Source organism: Vicugna pacos, chromosome 19 (genome assembly GCF_048564905.1).
Source record: "Vicugna pacos chromosome 19, VicPac4, whole genome shotgun sequence".
Lineage (NCBI taxonomy): Eukaryota > Metazoa > Chordata > Mammalia > Artiodactyla > Camelidae > Vicugna > Vicugna pacos.
In genome coordinates this window covers 19,109,129-19,115,829 of record NC_133005.1, presented here as the reverse complement: position 1 = coordinate 19,115,829, position 6,701 = coordinate 19,109,129, and the positions used below count along the sequence as shown (strand labels likewise).

Sequence of the window (6,701 nt, the reverse complement as noted above, 5' to 3'; positions counted from 1 at the left end):
TGCCCCCTCCCTGCTGTCCCTCCCTCTGCCTGTGCTCCAGGGGACCCTGCATATCAAAGGTTCAAAAGCAAAAACAGTGAATGTTTTTGGTTTTGTTTTTTTCCACATTCATAGGAAAGTTCTTTGTCTGATTGAACAAAAGGGACTTCATAGACAAGGGACGCTACCAAGAGACAGCCAACAGCGCTGTTGACCATAACACTGCTGTGTAGATTCCGAGAACAGACATTAGGTTTTGAGGGAATTTCACCTGGGAGCAATCACGCGAAAGCAGTATTATTTAGCACCATAACTGATAGACAAGGACAGGACTCCTTCATTCTGAAGATCTGAAGTCGCGTGGACACCCACCTGCCAGGATGGTTAGGGGGACGCTCACCAGGGGGAACAGGTTGGACAGGAAGTCCTGGAGGGACATACTCCACACCACTGGTGATTTTAGCTCCAGATTCTGTTTCAAGACATTTTAGAAATGACTCAGTAACACACTCTACCAAAAAAAAAAAAATAGTCATACATCATTTAAAAAACCTTCAAAAAACAACACTGCTCATGACATTGTTGCTCACTATACTGTCTTTTTTAAAATATATTTTTATTGAAGTATAGTCATTTTACAATGTTGTGTCAATTTCTGGTGTACAGTATGACACTTCAGTCACATAGGACCATACATATATTCGTTTTCAAATTTTTTTAACCACAAGTTGCTACAAGATAGTGAATATAGTTCCCTGTGCTGTACAGTATAAACTTCCTGTTTATCTATTTTATATATAGTAGTTAGTATCTGCAAATCTCAAACTCCCAGTTTGTCCCTTCCCATCCCCCATCCAGCCTGGTAACCATAAGTTTGTTTTCTATGTCTGTGAGACTGCTTCTGTTTTGTATCTAAGTTTGTTTGTCTTTTTTTTTTTTTAAAGATTCCACTTATGAGTGATATCATATGGTATTTTTCTTTCTCTTTCTGGCTTACTTCATTTAGAATGACGATCTCCACGGCCATCCATGTTACTATCTTGACCGTAGTTGTGTGGTGCTGTGTGTACTCCCCCCATCTTGCAGAGCCGTCAGCCACTCTTTCTGCCCTGCTCTGCATCCCTGGGGGCTGACATTTACTGACAAAGTCAGGGGAATTCTCTTGTTCTCTAGTTTCTACCCGGCTCAGCTAATGGGAGTGCTGGCAGGAGAAGGCTGTTGGAGGAGAAAAAATCGGGGTACGTATCCCCTGGCCCCACCTGGCCTTGGCACTGCTTCCCTGGTGGTGTCTCCAGACCTCTGTGATTATGGCTCCTTCCTGGTTCCAGTTCTCCCTGGGCTCCTCCAACCTGGCTTCCCTTCCCCTCCCCTTCAGGTCTAGGAGTGCTAACGGCTTCCAGCTGTTGCTAGTCTGAGTTCTTCAACATCTTCTGTTGCTTCCATTAAAGCTATCCATGTCTCAAAGAGCAGCAGGAACCCTCGTTTGTTGTTGGTGGGAATACAAAAGGGTACTTTGGAAGACTGTCAGTGTCTCACAAAATTCAACATAATCTTACAGAATCTGTACACTTCAGAAATCATGCTCCTAGCTGCTTACTCAAATTAGTTGAAAGCTAATGTTCACACAAAAACCTTCACATGGATGTTTACAGCAACTTTATTCCAAAAATTGGAAGCCACCATGATGTCCTTTCTAAGTGAGTAGGTAAATAAACTGGTACCTCCAGACAATGAAGTATTATTCAGTAATAAAAAAAATTGAGCTATCAAGTCACAGAAAGGAATGGGGAAAAAGTCCATATTAATTAAGTGAAAGAAGCCAATCTGAAAAGGTTACATCCTCTATGGTTCTGATTATGGCACATTCTGGAAAAAGCAAAACGATACCGACAAGAAAAAGATCAGTGTTTGCTAGAGGTACTGGGGAGAGGGAGGGGCGAGGAGGTGGAGCCCAGGAGACTTCCAGAGCATTCTGCACTTTTCTGCGATACTGCAATGGTAGATGCATGTAATTATGCATGTGTTAAAATCCATAGAAGGTGAAACACAAAAGGTGATCTCTAACGTTCACTTTGAACTTTAGCTGGTAATGTTGCATCAGTATTGGTTCATCAGTTGTAACAAATGGACCACGTTATTGCAAGATGTTAATAACAGGGGAAACAGTTCCAGGTAGAGGAAGTATCTGGGAATTCTCTATAATTTCAATTTTTCTGTAAACCTAAGACTGCTCTAAGAAGTGAAGTCTATTAGTTAAACATATATTAATTAATATGTGTACATATACAGACATATATGTATATATAATGAAGTGAATGTAGCTAAAGTGATATTTACAGATATGTGTGTGTGTATATGTATGCAAACAATGTAAAAAAAAACACCCTACACACATCTCTGTGCATAGCCCCATATTAATTTCTTTGCAGTTAAATGTTTTCCAGAGAAATTCTGTTTCCTGTCCCTGACTATTGTCACTTGCATCAAAAAGGCACTGTGAAAATAAAGAAAATGAATAAAATGATGACATCAAAACCTTTTATGGGGGAGCGTATAGCTCAGTGGTAGAGTGCGTGCTTTACATGCACAAGGTCCTGGGTTCAATCCCCAGTACCTCCATTAAAAATATATAAATAAGTAAACTTAATTACCTCCCTCCCCCTCAAAACACAACAAACCCTTTTTGATCATAAAATGCATGTTAGAAGCCAAAATACTGATGGGTCTTCATTCTGCCAATGCTGAAAATTTTACAGGTATACATATGTATCTTTGTTTTCTTGACACCATCTGGACTTTAGAAAACAAAGTATGACGTCTTTTCCTGGATGTAATTATTAACAGAATTCCATTTTACTCTCCAAAGTGTCCTCGTTTAGACAATTAAATTACATTATTATCCCTCTAAGCCTTTTCTTGGGAGAGGAGTTGCAAAGTGCTATGAATGGGGTCTGGTCATATTTACCCCAATTAGTCTGTTTGGACAATGTCTGGAACAGATAGACCAGACTGAGGACAAAGGTGTGTCTGCAAGGACCTAATGTTCCCAAAACAAATGGCTTTATCAGATGAAACTATAACCTAGATCTTCAAATGATTGAATGCAATTTCTGTGGTTAAAAAAAAATCAGCTTAAATAACATAAGGATTTGCCAGAGTTGAACCTCAGGTCAAGGGAGACCCTCAAGACTTGAACCCCAGAGGAGTGGAGCAGGGGCTCTTGGAGGCAATCCGCATACCGCCATCACTGTGGCCGACGCACTGGGCACGGGGGTCTGGCTTCCATGCTTATGGAGCGGCAAGGCAACCCTGGAAGCCAGGACAGGGACCTCTCAACCTTTTACTTTTACCCACTCACTTAGCAAATACCTTCTCTAGACAGGCACTGTATTGAAGATATGGTGGTGACTAAAGCAAGAAAGAAAATTCTATTCTAGTGGGAAGAGACAACCCGTCAACACGCCATCAAAGCAGTGAAATATTCATATCACGGGAAATGCTGTGAAGGGGACAGAGAGAGGGCTTCTCTCAAGGGGTGACAGTTTGGTTAATTCTGAAGAGGACAGGGAGACAGCCATGGGGAAACTTGGAGGTTCAGCCGACAGCCCCTCCAGAACTAGTGAAACTACTGAATAAACAGTGTCTCAAGAGGAAATATGATAAGTGTTTGAGTGATTTTTTTGATAAGGGAAAAGGAACTCAGAACTTTAAGTTGTATTTATGGGTCCCCCAAACTCTAGGAAAGAACTGCTGTCTTGTTAGCAGTTACTTGTCATTGATTGGTAATTGTCACCATCATAATGCATCTCAAAAACTGAACTAAACATATTGACCCATCTCCGCCCCCCAAGGGCTCTCCCAGCTCATTCCAGCCTCTATGGCTACATAACAAATTAACCTAGAGCTTAGTGACTTTAACCAACGCAACACTTATTTTCCTCTGATTCTTTCATTGGAGCAGGGCTCTCTGGGAATAACTCATCTCTGTTCCACTTGCCGTCAACTGGGGAAGCTCAAAAGAGGGGGCCTGAAATCATCCAAAAGGTTTATCATTACATGTCTGACAGCTGGTACTAGCTCTTAACTGAGACCTTAGCTGATGCCGTTGGGCAAAAAACCTGTGTGTCTCCTCTCCATGTGACCTGGGATGTCTCACAACAGGGAGGCTGGTGAGCCTGCCGACAGGGAGTGCCCAGTGAAAGCTGCATCACTTAGGACAACCTAGCTTCAGAAGACAGAGCACATCCCTCCAGCAACACTCCATCTGTCACAGCGGTAATAGGGCCTGTCCAGGTTCAAGGGAAAGCAGCATAGATCCACCTCTCAGCTGAAGTCACAGTGTAAGGAAAGCACATGGATGGAATACGTCAGTGCAACCATCTTTGGAAAACATAATCTTCCATAAAGTTCTGTTCTTTGAGGTTCTTATCCTTCTATTCCTCCAACTTTTCTCTTGTTTCTTGATGGCTGAAGCCTGAAGAGCACCTTGGGCAACTGCAGAGAGTGAAGAAATAAAAGAAACTGAGTGGAAGGGGGAGGGTATAGCTCAAGTGGTAGAGTGCATGCTTAGCATGCACGAGGTCCTGGGTTCAATCCCCAGTACCTCCTCTGAAAAATAAAATAAATAAGTGAATAAAACCTGATTACCCACCCCCTTCAAAGAGAGAAAAAAGGAAACTGAGTGGGGAAACCCAAATCCTCATGGGTGACCAGGCAGCAGACTCATGTATCTGTAACCTTTGTCCTGTGTATCTGCGATGGGTATTTAATTAAAATGAGTCACTGTCTAATAAGTTTAGAAAACTTCTGTTTAGAGAAAGTAAAATCATTTTTTTTATTTCCTATCTTCTAAGAAACTTTAATGTGTATCTGCACGTTCTCTAATATACATACGTAGCCATTAGGACGTTTTCCCCATCTTGTTTGCCCCCAGAGCTCTTTCTGTGTGCAGCCCTTGAACAGCTCATGGAACTGTTTAGGAAATTCCATTTAGCCAATTTTTCCTAAGAGAGCTTAGAGTAGACCTACAGAGTGGGGCTTTTCATGGGTTTCTGAGGGGATGGAAAAATTCTTCTCTTGCAGGCTGAAGCGGTGGAAGGAATGTAATGTCTGTTTTTCAACTCTGGTTGGTGGAATGTGGTACCCTATGGCACTTGAATGAAATGGCTTAAGCTGCGCGCGTCCAATGAATACGTTGTTTCTGGTATGCCAGAATTCAAAACCAGAGCCCATTAGCATGAGCGCCGCAAAGGATTGCCACTGATGTAACCTTGCAGGGGGAAAGGCTGGTTCAACTACGAATGACTCAGGATGTGCTCAACGGTGGGAAGCCAAGCCAGTGAGTAAGGAACCGGCCTGTGCTGTTGACTGCGCTCAGCTTCACTCTGCCTCATTGGACCAAGGGCATTACCTGCGAGGGATGAGATGAGGTGGAGGAGAATGTCCTCCAAGACCACAGAAACAAACATGAGGAGTGGAGGTTAGAAATCTAGACCGACTTGAGGATGCCAAGATTCCATTCAGAGAGAAGGGAAACACATCTGTCAAAATTAATGAGAAACACAGGTATTCCAGGGGAGTTCAGACCCCAAAAATCAGCGAGACCAAGAAAAGACCTAGGGGGACATGAGAGAGGGCAAATTTCAGAGGAATTCGCAACGTGATATTTGAGTGGAAAGGAGCTTGGTTTGCTTTCAGCAGCAGGAGGAAAGTCTCCATTCCACAGGAACATTTCCTCTCTTGGGATCCTGGTGAGGCCTCACCTGGAATGCCATCTTTGAATTTGGCACCTTGCTGCAGTAGGGGAGTAAATGACCCCACTAAAATTTCAACAAGAGCCAGAAGAATGCTTTTGAGCCTGAATACACTGATGGAATGAAGCAAATCTTTCTGGACTTCTGGGCATCTTACTTCCCAATGATTGCCTTAGGACACATTTAGGAAGACTATGAAACCTCTGGAAGATTCCAAGGGAAATGTTCCTGCCACAAGTATATGAAGATTGAAACAGCCAAAGAAGGAAGGAGACTTGCTCTTGGAGAGTGTAGAATTTCAGCCAGAGACCAAGAAGACACTCCTCTCCAAGATGCCTTAAACTTTACCCGAGGCGTCTCATGGACACCGTGGACACATCCTGTCTCTAGACACTTCAGATTAGCTTCAGGACCAGAGTGTTTGATGATCTTTCAAAAGCCATGAATCCTTCCTGACCCTGGCAAGGAAGCTTGGAAAAGAAGAGATACCGTATGTCATTTAATAGCAAAAGGATTGTTCAGTGGTGTTCTTTCTTCTTTCATAGGAAAGAAGAAGGAATAAGGGGGAAAAAAACGTGTTGAAAGAACAGAATGTATTAAACCAAAGCTATCTATGTTTAGGCAAAATTTTCAGATTTGGGCAAATCTTCACTGCAATCAGGATCTTAATAAGACTTGTAAGTTTTCAAACATTAGTTAGAAAACCTAACCAAACGTTGAAACTTTTGCCCTCTCTGGATCAGCTCTGAATGACTTATTTCAGCATCCTAGTTTCACGTCACTCTCTATTCTAATTTCCTACTCCCTGCTTTCTTGTTGGTTTTTTCCCTCCTTCTCCTTGTCCTCTTCTTCTTCCTCCTTCCTTTTTTGCTTATACAGTCGTTCCTCAGTGTGCACAGGGGTTGGTTCCAGGACCCTCTGCTGTGGATGCTCCAGGCCCATTGTCAGTCCTCTGTATCTACAGGTTTC

The 6,701-nt window shown here is 42.6% G+C and overlaps 1 non-coding gene across 1 annotated transcript; it reads left to right on the top strand.

Moving 5' to 3' along the window:
• Positions 1–2,525: 2,525 nt before the first annotated feature.
• TRNAV-UAC (transfer RNA valine (anticodon UAC)) lies at positions 2,526–2,598 on the top strand. The gene has a single exon. It is a non-coding gene; the product is annotated as a tRNA-Val (tRNA).
• Positions 2,599–6,701: the final 4,103 nt, after the last annotated feature.